Source organism: Ambystoma mexicanum, chromosome 4p, assembly GCF_040938575.1.
Source record: "Ambystoma mexicanum isolate Mex_15411 chromosome 4p, UKY_AmexF1_1, whole genome shotgun sequence".
In the NCBI taxonomy this organism is placed as follows: Eukaryota; Metazoa; Chordata; class Amphibia; order Caudata; family Ambystomatidae; genus Ambystoma; species Ambystoma mexicanum.
In genome coordinates, this window is record NC_090927.1 from 131,004,429 (window position 1) to 131,019,330 (window position 14,902).

Sequence of the window (14,902 nt, forward strand, 5' to 3'; positions counted from 1 at the left end):
AACCCCTTTTCATTTTCCCGAAAAAATACATATCCTGACTAGGACAGCCCACAGAGGGCTCTTGTGTGCCTGGTCCTGTTAATGACCATCACCTCTGACTAGGAACCCTTGGTGAGGGCAGAGATAGGACACAAGCAATCCATGCATCAGTGTGGGGGACTTCCCATTATCAGGCAAAACCTTTAACAAGGAGGGCTTCTCTGGGGCTTTTTCTATTGATTTTATACATTTATATTGCGCCAAAGCCCGCAGGCATCAGGGCGCGCACATTTACACAAGGGAACAACATATAGGAGACAGGGCAGCTAGATGCTTTATTCTGTTATTCTTGGGGAAGCTGTGGTGGCTATTTAAACAGGGCTGTCTACAGGACCTTCCACAAATCCAGAGAGTGACCCTCTAATCTGATGGTATTGGGTAGTCCATTCTATGTTTGGGCTGCCATTACCGGGAAAGATCTCCCCAGTCCATTAGTGCGTTTGAACGCTTGGCAGACAATCTGGCCCTTATATTCTGATCTCAGTGATCGGCCGGGTATGTACGGGAGGATCAGATCTTTCAAATAGGCTGGAGATTGCCCATGGATACTTTGGTGGACCAAGGTGATGGCTTTGAATGTGATCCGTTTGTTGATTGTCCGCCAATGTAGGGCTCATCTATCTGACGTTATATGCTCCCTTCTAGTTCTCTTCTTAATGATTCTCACTGCACTGTTCTGGATAATCTAAAATCTTGCGATGCAGCCTTTGTTTGCTCCTATCATTAACGTATTTCCATAATCCAACCTGGATAGGATGATGGCCCTAGCAATAGTGGCGCTGTTTTGTTGATTCACAAACGGTTTCATGTGACTGAGCAGATGCAAACATGAGACTCTGCGTTAAGTGATGCTTCCAAAGTAAAGCCCAATGTCTTCACCTTTTCTTGCACCTTGATAGTGGAGTGCCTGATCTGAAAGATTTCGTTTTCGGGACCAAATTTGGCTTGTTTGTGCCGTGAACCAAAGATCAGCAACCCAGTTTTCTTCCCATTCAGACACATCCAATTGGATGTCATCCACGCTCTATGGTGTTATACACTGTCTCAAGGTTGTGGGCATCGGCCTTGTAGTTACCACTCAGTTCCATCATCAGCTGAGTATCATCAGCGTAGTATGTGAAGAGCACTCCTGTGCCTTCGTGGTCTGTGCAGAGTAGCCTAACATAGAGATTAAAAAGTAGTGGAGACAAACGGGCCCCTGTGGAACTCTACAATCAATATATGGCAAGGCCGAAAAGGCATTGCCCAGTGAATTTTGGATCTTCGGTTGACAAGAAAGTATAGTACCTATCTGGTTACCTTTGAAGAGAATCCACCCACATGCTCTAATGACCAGAGAAGTTGTTCATGGTCTAACAGGTCAAAGGCTACAGACAGATCCAGTAGCACCAACATGCCCGACCTGCCCTTGTCCATGATACTGAGCATATGGGTCTGGAGGTCGACCCTAGCTGTTTCAGTGCTATAGGCCGGCCTGAAGTCAGATTGTTGTCTATGCAAGATGTTATTAGCTTCCACATATGCTTGCAACTGCAGTGTGTTGGCTTTATCTAGGATCTTCATCATATATGTATGGTTCCATACACTAAAGATCTGGATATAAAGGTGGGAGGGAAGATGGTGCACACTCCCTTATTGTACTCTGAAAGCTCTCCTGTCAACTTGTTGGGCAGGGATCTGCTCAGCAACTTGAACATGATGATTTCATTTACAGATCAAGGCATTGTTTGTGCCACACCAGGAATGTGTGCAATAAAAGCAATGGTGGTAATACATGCGATGGCAGCAGAGGCAGTGGTCCGGGGGATACGCATAGACCCAGACATGCTTATCTATGTAATAACAGTACTTGTGGAGGCAGTGCCATAGATTGCCAATTGCTGTTGATGAGTGCCGACCGATTTTATCTTCTGCCCTGTGGTGTCCCCAGAATTGGTGGTGGGCACAATCTTGTCCCTAGGCTTGCAAGGGCTGTTGGTATCAGCAAAGAGAGTGGTTGTACAAGGGACAGATGGACACGGGTGCGAGTGCCGTACAGTGCTTTGCATTGACCCTACTGTACTTCTTAAGGAGGTGACAGATGCAGAATGCAGAATTGTTTGAGAATAACGAAAGTGGCGGAGAAAGAATTCTAGAGATTTGCATCCCCTGTTTGATCATGGTGCAGTACCGAACAGTGCAATGCCTCCTGATGGCTGTTGTGGCCCGCCCCCCTTCATTGAAGCAGATATCAGGCTTTAATAGAAAGTAACCCCAGTACACATTACACTAAAGGCAGGGCCAGTGCTACACTGGATGAAACGGTACCCATTACCAAGAGAAGCAGAGGAGGGAATTACACAATAGAAGCCCTTCTCAATCAAGGAAACACAGTGAGCTACCCTGTGAAAAAGGCAACATGGGACAATTGGAGAATGATTCAGGATTTACACCTCCTAAACGATGTAGTACAAAAGGAATTTCCGGTGGTCCCTAAGCCTGCCACCATTCTATGCAGTATCCCCAAAGAGGCAACCCACTTTGCAGTAGTGGATCTGAAAAACGCCTTCTTTTTGATACATTTGCACCCTGATTCACAGTACCCTACCGCATTTACCTAATGCGGAAAGCGTTTTGAACATACATGTTTGCCCCAGGGGGACTGCGAGAGCCCAAGCATTTTCAACAGGATAATGCACGCTGACTTTGAGTACCCAGCATGATCATCCAGTACGTGGACGATTTGCTTGTATGTAATGACAGTGAGCAGCACTCTATCACACTCCTCCAACTACTGGCCCTGAAGGGGAACAAGGTTGACAAGGCCAAACTACAGTACTGCCAGCAGAAGTGCTATATCTAGGTCAGTTAATATCAGCAAACAGCAAAAGAATAATACTAGACAGAGCGACGTCTGTGTGTGCCACCCCTGACCCATAACAGTCAAAGACATGCACTCTGGATCCAGAAATGGCCAAACACTATAGACCTATCACCACCATGCCATTCTTGCTCAAGATCCTGGACAAAGTGCCTACACGCAAATCCAGCAATATCTTGAGGCAAACCACATGCAGGTAAAAGACAGTCAGGCTTCTGACCAGGATATGGGACTGAGTCAGCCCTACTTGATCTTAAAATTCAACTTAGCGATATCATGGACAAAGGTAAACCGGAACTTCTCCTCCTCCTGGACTTGTCCGCGGCCTTTGACCTTGTCAACCATGATATACTAGGCATGCACTTATTAAATGAAGCACATTTCTCACCCGAAGCCATAGCCTGGGTGGCCTCCTTCCTAAATGGTAGACTCATGAAAGTCTTCTCGGACACTGCATCTGCCTCCACTACCACAATACACTGTGGCGTCCCTCAGGGCTCTTGCACCGCCCCTACACTCTAGAACATATTCACCCTACCGCTATTCAAAGATCTCGACTGTCGCAACACAGCGTACACCAACTACGCAGATGACACGCAGGTACTACTCCCACTTACTCTGACCTATGATGAAGATGCAGCAGCACTAACCAAAATATACTCAGCTATTCAGACCTGGATGGCCGCAAACGGCCTCTGCCGCAACGGGGATAAAACAGAGATCCTCATAGTAGGTACCAGAGAAATCCTTAACAAGCTCCCACCTCAATACAAAACCTTCAACATTGACAACACCACCATTACAGTCTCCTCGACTGTTAAAACTTTAGGTGTCCATCTTGACTCCTCACTATTCATGACTCGCCAGGCTAACGCCATAGCCTCCTCAGCCGCACTCTTTAGTGATCAATGCAGTTAAACCTTTTCTATCCACCAAAAACTGCCTCTCCATCACCAGAGCCACAGTACGTACAAAGTTGGACTACTGTAATGCCTTATTCCTGGGCACCTCTGCAAAAAACCTGAACAAACTTCAAATTACCCAAAACAATGCCCTCAGGGCAGCTCTGAGCATTCCCAAAAGGGAACATATCTCGCAAGCTAGGAAAGATGCCCACTGGCTATCGGTCAAGGAACGCATACTATTCAAATCCCTGGCCATCACTCACAGATGCTTCTCATCAGACGCCCCACCCTACTTAGCTGAAAGAATCTCACTCATTTCCTCTAACAGACCTACGAGAACCCACCTTTCCAATCAGATCTATATTCTCACGTTCAAAAGAACAAAAGCAGGGGGGTCCAGTTTTCAGCACCTTGCCCCCAAAAATTGGAATGCCCTGCCCACCACACTAAGAAACGAAAGATCCTACTCCACTTTCCGCAAAACACTAAAAACACTATTGTTCTGTTAAATGTATCTACTGCATTTGTATTAAATGTATCTACTGCATTTGTATCTGCCTGAATATACTTGCTGCTTCTCTGTAACCCACTAACAGCAAAAAAGGTACATTCTCCTTCTGTATCTGCTTTATTCCATGCTTTGTCACTGGTGATTTGTTTTCATATGTTAAGTTAAGCACTCTGTAACAGCGCCACGATGCCCCAGGGCTGCTTGTGCACTTTATAAATGCAAATAAATAAAAAATAAATAAAATAAATGCAAACATTCTTAGGGCTATGCAACTACAGCAGAGCATGGATTTTATACTATACAGCATATACCAGGCTACTCCTGCAGGCCCTCAAGGAAGCACAAAAAGGCAATCACAAACTCGAATGGTCAGCAGACATGATAAAAAGTGTCAATGATTTAAACAACCTGGGCGTTAGCAACTTCCAAAATATTAAAGAATGCTTTGGAGTCTTGTCTACGCAATTCAGAGAGGCTGGAAGGAGCAGATTCCAGTGTACCAAAAAGTACAAGATGAGTGCGGAATCCAATCAGACCTCAAGTCTAAAAGGGAAACTGCAAAGCCCAAAACTCTTGCTTCAAATTGAAATAAACTGACAAAGAAAGACTAGAAAAGACTAGAAAAGAAATTTTGACTGCCTGCTTATTCTGTTTTTGCAAAATCATTGAATTGATAGAAGCAAAATAAAAAAAAAAAAAAAAAAAAAAAAAAAGTGTCAATGATTTAAAGGAAGTGATATCTACAGCCCCAGTGCTTGCAATCCCATACTATACACAGGAATTCTACATATTTTCACTCATGACTGCAATACTGACGCAGAAGAGTGCAATGGGCCACACGCCGTTGGCCTATTACAGTGGTACGCTAGACTCAGTGATGCAAGAACAGTTTGTGTGCAAGCAAGCAATTGCTGCAGCTGCGTTTGCGATTGATAAAAGTTCCACAGTCGTGATGGGGTGTTCCGTCACTTTGTATGTGGAGCATTCAGTGTTTGCCATTTTGGAAGGATCAAAATCTACCCTGACCACACAGAGAGCTTCAGCGTGTGAGATTTTCCTCTCAAGCCCAAACACTCATATTGTGTGATGCAAAACAGTGAACACTGCCACCTTTTTCACAGAAGTGTGTACAGAAAAGGACTTAGCAATGCGTGATTGGGTCACGTATGAAGGGGAGGAAGATGACATTCCCAAGGTAAGGGAATGCCCATTGAAAGAAGGGGAGGTTCTTTTTGTTGACGGTTAAGGTACAATTGACCAAGAGACAGGCCAAAGTCATACAGGCTCCACAGTGGTGCGCCTGGAGGGAGGTGAATATGAGACACTGATTATATAAAGACTGCCGATGCATTACTCAGCTCAAGCGGCGGTGCTCATGCCACTCATTAAAGCAGGGGTGTCACGTGACCATCTATTCCGGCTCAGCATACGTCACTACAATAGTGCATGCTGGTCTGTCGTGGTGGAAAAGGAGGGGCTTCTGAAGAGCGGACGTTCCCCAGTTCAACATGCTGCATTGTTAGACATATTATTCTCCACATAGTCCCAACCCTCTGTAGGGGCGGGGGTTAAGGTCACTGCCCATACCAATAACACAGACGAAATTTCACCAGGAAACGCTGAGGAAATGCTGATGCAGCGGCCAAAATGATGGCCTATCTTCCGGTACCCACACCTGGATACGCTGTGACCACGTCTTCAAATAATCAGGAAAACACCCCGTATACAGCTGTGCTTATTGTACAGCTTATTGAACTGCAAGGCAGGGCACCAAATGAGGAGAAAGTACTGTGGATAAAGAGGGGGTGCAAACAATCGCCAACAGACTTGTTGTGGAGACAGGAGTGCACTGGTAAAGCAGTTATGCCCCAGGAACTATTAACAATGGCTTTTGACCAACTCCACCACCCCCCCACAGTTTGAAGCAACACATTGCAGCTGACAAGCAAGAAGATTAGTTTGTGCCCAATCATCAGGAGCACCTCACGAACATGATCATACACTACACCATATGTTAAAGTTTCAGCACAGGCCTGATGGTCTGAACTTTATGGGGCACTTTGCCCCGCCCTATTGGGCTGTTCTGCGAGCTGCACATAGATTACGCGGATATGGGGTAAAGGTGCAATGGGTCACGGTATTTGCTTGTTGTGGTCTGACCTTTTTCATGGTGGGTTGAGGCAGGACATTGTGTGCACCCGGATGCCTAATGTGCAGCTAATTTTCTTGGCCGTGAGGTCTTCTCCGAATGGGGTGTGTGCGATGTGTTAAGATCCGATAACTGCCCGCATTTTGTTAAAGAGATCACAGCACTACTTGCCATTAAACACCGGATGTGTTCAATTTATCACCCCCCAGGCCAACGGCATTGTGTGGAGGTTCAACAGCCTTCTCAAGAGCAAATTATTTAAGCTTTGCACCACGTTCAAAAATAACTGGGTGCATTGCTTACCCTTGGCCCTCTTCAGCTTACGCACACAACCCAGCAAAGACAATCATTTATCACCCCATGAGGTGGTTAATGGTCAGCGCATGAATATGCCCATATCTCGTCAGGAGGGCATAAAATGCCAATAGGGCAGCAGCGATCTTAGGTGAAGAATTTAAGGAGTATCTGACAACCCTAACATGTACAATTAAATGTAACTCTTGACATATTGAACTACCCTGACAAGAGGACACATCTGACACTACAAACACAACTGTGACATGTTCCCCGCCCACCCAACCGCTGCTGTCTGGAGAATTCATTTATGTAAGGAGCTTTATTAGGAAATGGAAAAACCCCATATTTCATGGTCCCCATGAAGTGGGGTTTTCCTCTCCCCTCGCTGTATAAGTGAAGGGGCTTTGTTATTAGATACACCTTTCTGACATCTGCAGGGTGCCCACAAACACTACACAATCATCTGTATATTGTTCATACACATCAGCATTAATTATCAATTAATACCAGCCCTCCTTTCATTGCTGCACATGCACAGGTTCAGACATATTTTATAAGATCTCTTTCTTTTTCTCTCTCTCTCTTTCTCTCTCCTCTCTCTTCCTTTATCACTCTCTCTCTCCATCTCCTGCCAGTCCTATATTTTGTGTGCATTTTTTTTCCCTTAGGTGAGAAGACGATGGAACCAGCCGCTTCAGATACTTCAATACACGTTAGAAAACATATTAGCTATTAGATTGCTCCTAGATGTTCATATCCATATATGTGTGGCACGCATTTTAGAGCAATATTATGCGCCATTTTAATGTTTCTTATAGAAATTTATTAGGCGGCTTCTTTTATATGGGGAGATCATATAAAAGAGAAGGGAGGACGGAGTACATTCACAAACATCACCAACATTACTGAAAACATGTATAGTGATGAGCATAATAACAGCAATAGCAGATCAACAAGTACCCCAGATCGTATGAGTATGACTGTGAGCACGATATTAGAACACTTTTTCCTATTTGTTTTTAAAAACATTTTTCGTAACATAACCACTTATGATGATACTAGCAGTAGAAGTGTTGTGATCAAACCCATTGGGCCACATAAGAGAATGAAACGGCAAGCACGAACGGTGAAGTACAATGCCTACCATGGGCTTGGCCTTGATGGTATTGAAGTTGTACGTCACACACGGATGACCAACATTTGGTATACGGATACAAGTGCGGTCGGGAAACAAACAGCAAAATGCAGCTGCTATGTATGTTCACTAATCCTGCATGCGTCGGGTGCCCAAGCTATTAGTACCACAAGAAGCACCAATCATAGAGGCACAGTACCTGGTTCATCTTGCGCTATGTAGGTTTAAAGGCATCCAGGTACAGAGAGTGCGACTAGATCTCATCGATCCAGATCCCCTGCAATGTAACAATAATCAAAGAGATTAAATGCCTGCAGCAACCATATTTGGTGATCCAAGGACTTACATATATAAAAAATAGATGGAAAGAGACCACGCAGCTGTTTGGCAGAGGGCCTCCTGGGATATGAAGAGGAACTCCTGGCCCGAGTCGAAACAACCTGCGCACAAATCTGGACAGAGCACATTACAAAGTTGACATGGATTGCAGCGATGGAAAAACCAGTGAAAGTGCACAGAGAAGAAACATAGGAACCTTGCTTCCACAGTGAAGGAACTATTTTCATAGGTTCTAACGAACAATGCAACAGCACCCTCCTGATTCCAGACCTGAAGAGGGGCAAGGCAGCTGTGATGGATTACTGCTGGGTCTGCGGCCAACAAGCGTATTTGCACCTCCTGCCATCATGAAGGGGCTACTGTTCACTGGCAACGCTGCACTCACCACTACTAGTAATTCCAGAAGAACATTTGAATGGGGGTTTCACATCCTACCCGGACGAGGGCAATATGAGAATTTGCGGAGGAAGAAAAGATTAAACTAACTATCTAGAGACTCAGCCACGTTGCTTATGGAGATCCCTGATGAATACCAACTTTTCAGCTCAGCGGAAATCTTTTTCTTTTTCACCTCACTACTGTTACCCAGCATGCAGGCAGTGGCCAATGCAAAATGGCTGTAAATTGTATTTTGGGAACTGGTTCAGTTGGCAAATGACACTGAGCATGGCTTCGACATCATAAAGGTCGTGCTGCGGGCCCTGAGGCTGATGACGAAGCAGAATCGCTACATCCTCGATATGTTGATATGATACAATATGGCATTTATAACGCGCCTATAGACAAGTGTTTCAAGGCGTGACAAGGCAAGGAAAGGGGGAACAGAGGGAGGACAGAGACAACAATCTTACTAGGCCAGGTGACATTGAGATTGTGCAAGTGCAAGGGAATGGGGTAGGGAAAAGTGCAGGGGAAAGGGGAAGAGGCAGTGCTGTACATGGGATCAAAACAATAACAAAAAGTGCGGCCAGCAGGTGGCACGTGCAAGGGTAAGTGCAGACAGCAGGTGTCCAAAAGTGCAGGTAGGGGGGACTGAAGGGTTACAAATACAGAGCCACGTGCAAGGGTTTGCTGGGAGGCAGTGTGGTGTGCAACTGGACAGGCAGGGACTTGCACCCGAAATCAGAGGTTAGCCAGGTGACCAGTGCAGTATCAGACAGGAAATCAGCAGGGGAGAGGAAGAGAGAAGGCAGAAGCAAAGAAGAAGGTCTTGAGGTGCTTCCGAACCCAGAGATGGTTCGCCTCAAGTTTCAGCGAGGCAGGGAGGCTGTTCCAGAGGGAAGCCCCAGCCGAAAAAAAGAGATGTACCACCAACTTGTTGCTTGACCCTGAGGGAGTTAGAGGTGGAGAAGTGAAGAGCTCGAGTAGGAAAGTATTTACGAAGAGAGAGTTGGAGGTATTGAGGCCCCAGAAGGCCTTGTGGACAATGTAGAGGGTCTTGAACTTAATCCTTGCAGCCACTGGGAGCCAATACAGAGATTTCAGTGCTGGAGAGATACAATCCCTGGGCCTGAGGCCAAGGACAGGATGAGTTTCAGAGGGCGGAGAGTAGAAGCAGGCACATTTAGAAAGAAGCGGTTGCAGTAGTCCAGCCTAGAGAGAACCAGAGCTCTAGAGACAGTGAGCTTCTGGGGGAAGGAGAGGAAAGAAAGAATACCTTTGAGGAGGTGCAGTTGGTAGTTTGACTTCTTAGAGACGTCAGAGATGTGAGGAGAAAAGGAGAGTGTGGAGTCGAAGATGATCCTGAGGTTCTTAGCCTCACAGGTGGGAGCAGGAAGAGGGCCATGGGAGGCCAGCCAGAGAGTGACAGGAAAGGAGGGCGTAGGTGTGCCGATGGGGAGAAACTCCGTCTTACTGGCATTCAGGCAGAGATCGTTGGCAGCACACCGGAAGGAGGTATGTGCCGAAAAATTGGAGATTCCTGTTGCACATTCATACCTGCCAAAGATGCGGATAAGGGGTTATTATATCACATAATTGCAGCCGTAAATGTTCTAGGAGTTTGCATGAAGAAGGAAGGGTGAATCCAAGGTAATGACTGGTTTGAAGTCGCATTTGATTGGGCCCCATCCTGGTTCAGTGCCATCATGAAGCTGCTGGTACCCGTCATCCTGTTCATCTTGGTCATCGCTGCACCTGCCAAATGGGCCTCTGGTGTTGTGTAAAGCAGTGCCTAGTAGGGCAATGATGATGGTGTCAATTGGGGTTTCAATGGTACCTCGCAATACAAAAGATAGTGAAATACAAACTGACCAGGCGTTCCCTCACATGATTCCCATCCCATATGGAGACGAAGTGGACTGCTTATGTCACACCACCATTGTCCCACCTCCTGACCCTGAGAACTATGAGGAAGTATGGGTGGATCTGGCAGGCAACGGGGGATGTATTTATATGACATGCACGCCTGAAGAATATGTGTGATCTAGGGAGATCTTATGGTCCGCGTGCAGGGCCTGGATACCACAAAAGGGACCCCAATATATGAGAAGGCAGTGAGGAATGAGAACGAGCGAATGCGTGGGGGGGTTGTTACAGTAGAATTAACGAAAGGATGGAATGTTGGGAAGGGAGCGAACCGAACCCACCCCCCCCTAGGTGCTTTAGGGTGAGGTGAGCCCCATTGGAAGACCTATAACAGCTCAAGGGGAGGGAAGCGCCCTAAAGGACCCCACACAATCATAAAATTGTATGCAATTTAGACGTTTAAACATAGTGCGCACATATAATCAAACGCCATTTTACAGATATTAAGGAGCCATAGTCAAAGCATGGGGCCTGCATAGCCATACAGTATTTAGTGCGTTAGACACAGACCACAAGCATGAAGGGGAAATCCTAACAAGCCAAAGCGCTGATGCGAGAGGCCCACGCTGCTAACATCCACAGAAACTCTTCTTTGTTCTAAAATTGTTGCCGATTCGTTTGTTCTAAGAAAGAATGTGCCCTGCAAGGCCACAAGACAGTACTAGGCACCTGGTGTGCATGTTATCACAAACAGGCCAGAGCAGGCCTCCAAACCCCACCCAGCCAATTACGAGTTATGACCCCTACAATTGCCTCAGTCCCAAGACACCTCAATTCCGAGCTACCAGTTGACCCCAGACACCGACCATAAACCAATCAACCATAAAAGATCTAAGAGCATGGTCGTCCCACCTTTATTTCATAATGATGTGATTTGTAATGCGAGGTACAGGGAGGGATACATTATAGTTCAAAAGCAAGGATGGATGTCTTGGAAGCCTAGAGACGCGATCAGGATGATTGAAGTATGTGTGGGTTAGTGTGACCTCGAGACTCCCCATGTGCCAGTCTTTGAGCATGCCAGGTGCACTGTATAATGATAGAGTAGCATTATTCACAAATGTAGCTAATTGCTTCTTCGGCCTTGGTTCTAGAAGACCCCACATGATAGAAGACAGACAGACTTGGCTGGGACCCATGGCCTGGCATCCCCTATGGAGCAGGCCAACCATGTATAGGGTTGCACCAACCAGCCATGGGGGTTTACATTGTATATAATGGCATAATCTATGAAGCTGTGTCTCCTATTAACCTTTTTCAGCAGAATGTTCCATGGCAGCAGAGTTCTTTGCTGACGCACCTATTTTGTAAGAGTTTCGTGGGCCCTTTTCCCTAGCGGGTTGTATTTTTTCTGGTATGAGCGTTTAGGGGCGTGCCTTCAATTGCCTTCAATTGGTGACCCGGACATGAGCCGAGCGCCCCCCCATGCCTGTGGAGGTATCCAGGCCGCTTCTTGGTAGGGGCCGAGCCCACATACAGCAATAAGTCCCGAAAAACGCATATTCCTGAGTGGTTTTACAGGAGCCATCTTTGCAGAATTTCTGTCTGCTCTTTGAAGTGGGGCACAGCTCCGAGGAGAGTACAGGCTGGTGTTATTGCGACCCCATGGCGGAGGAGTTTGGGTGAACACCTGCACGTGAGTATACACTTGCAAGTGATACCAAGTAGGGGACCGGCATATGGAAAGGGGTGAAGAATGAGAGCACATGGAAAGTGAGATTGTTGGCGAGGCATGGATGTGGTTTGTTTTATTTTTTAGTACTATTAATGTTTTAAGGTGAATATTAAGGAAAGGAAAACAGAATGTTAGGGTGCCTTCCTGTGTGAGGGGAGAAAGATGGTACCACGTATATTGTGTAATGGAGGAAAAAGGAAGCAAGTAGGCACCCCGCATAATTTGTGGGCTCGGAAATAGTAGTTATTTTAGCTTGTTTTGTTAGTTTTTATGTGTAGGGTGGAGGTGCGAGGAGGGGCGTTGTGGAAGTAATAGTGTGTTTTGAGTGTGTGGAGTGTGAGAGTGGGGGTGTGGGAAGGAGAGAGTGGGGTAAGGTATTTTTGATCTTTTTTTATGGGAGGGGATGAAGGATTGACTTTTTCGACGAGCAGCGGCAATGTGCGCAGTGCGATAGCAAAGGCATGAGGGCAGTAAGGTGCAAAGGACCATTATAATGGGAGGAGAAACATCCATAGAATATATGTGCAAGGCCCTGCCACTATATCAAGACAAAATGGAGAAGTATCACAAGCAATGGGTGACGGAGACGAGAGGAGGGGGAATACCCCAATCATGGCCAGAGCAGGGCTCCCATAATAAGAATATTTTGGAACATATGTCCATATTTTTGACAGCCAAATACAAGGGGAAACAGTTGCAAATGAGAAAAGAAATATTAGAACTCTGGAAAATGTTCAAAGGAACACAAAATGATAGTAGGGGTGACTGTTTAGGAAAGGAGGGTGGGGCACCAGCGGAACGCTGGGGTAATATACCCAGTGACAGCTGGTCGCCCTGCAGTAGGTTACACTAACCCGATTATGTGTCCACTACAGTGACAGACCCACCACCCCCATATGCATCCCCTCTGGATGTGCCAGCGCATGCTGGTGTCAATAAAAGAGACCTAGAAGTAGCACTGGCAGTGGCACAAAAGAATTGACTAGATTGTGGGCCATACAGAATGAAGTGAAAACAGATAAACCAGCAGAGCAAGGACCAGATGCATGGAAAACAGGAATACCATAGCCATAAAAAATGTGCATATAGAAAAGGAAAGAGAAGGGGGCGAGTGGGCAGACAGCTTAGGGTACGAGAATATAGGATCTCACTGAGGAGAGGAAGACGGGTGGCGTACAATTGATGCGTTTGAAGATGATGTGGACAAGGCGGCAAAGCAAGCACCTGAACAAACTCCCCGGTAGAGAGTTTGTGGTGGGGTAGGTTAAGGAGCATGCTTGGCCGGATCGCAGTGGCAAGAAAAAAGGGACGTGGAAAAAGGGTTGACGGGAGTAGGGCAAAGATGCAGATGCCCCTTATACATGAGGAGTCTAGCAGGCCGCACTATGTGCCATGGGTGCATCTGGATAACAACTATTTGATGAAGGTGCTCCCACCCCTCACGGCAGGTGCGGGTAAGTGGATTTATGCATTCAAAAAACAGACAAATGATGTACCCCTGGCAGTTGCCGACATCAAAGCTTATTGCTAGCAACTATTGGAGACAGGGCTGGGGTTAAAGCAGAATACCCGGGAGTGACTTTGGGGAATGATGCACATGTTGGAGCATTGTTCAACAGAACTGAGCATAAATATGGGGCGCACTACGGCGAGCATTCCATGATACACTTGAAATACAGAGCATAATAGTAGACCATTACAAGAGGATAAAGGAGCATGACAAGGAAGCGGCCCAGAGGCGGCAAGCACAGGAATCGAAACTGGTACAAAACATATTAGCTAAAATTGCTGTGTAGGCGTCAGTATCGACGTTGGTGCAGACAAAGGTGGTAGGAAATGCCCAAGAGTTTGCAAATGCTAAAATAGCTGTGGTCTGGTCGGAAGGAGGGCAAGGACAGTGAGGCGGGGGTCCACAGTACCCCGGGCCACAGTGGCAACAAGGAGGACAACAGCGAGGAAGAGGTGGGTTCCAAGGAGCAAGGGGAAGGGGGCCGGGGGGGTCTTCACGATGTTGGAACTGTGGGAAATGGGGCATTTTTCAAGAGAGTGTAGGAGCAGACCAGGGATGGGATATAACTATGGCCCACCACCCCAGGCGCCCCCACAAGGGCTGGCACCCAGAATGACTTCGAGGGTATAGAAGCAGACCAGGGATGGGATATAACTATGGCCCACCACCCCAGGGGCCCCCACAAGGGCTGGCACCCAGAATTACTTCTATACCCTTCGAGATACACCAGGCCTACTCGCAGTTAGCCCTGCAGATACCTAGTCCACCTGCACAACAGCAGCAAGCAGTACAACAATAGAAACCCCAACACACATTTCAACAGGGCACAACCCCATTCAACGGAACTCCAAATGGTACGGTTGGCCCTTTTCAAGGTGCAGCCCTGGTGCGGGAAACCCCTTTTACTTTCCCAGAACAAATACATATCCTGACTAGGACAGACCACAGAGGGATCTTGTGTGTCCGGTCCTGTTAATGACCATCAACTCTGACAAGGTATCCTTGGTGGTGGCAGAGATAGGAAACGAGCAATCCATGCATCAGTGTGGGGGACTTCTCATTATCGGGCAAAAACTTTGACATGCAGGGCTTCTCTGGGGCTATTTCTATTGATTTATTTTATACATTTATATTGTGCCGAAGCCCACAGGCATCAGGGCGCACACATTCACACA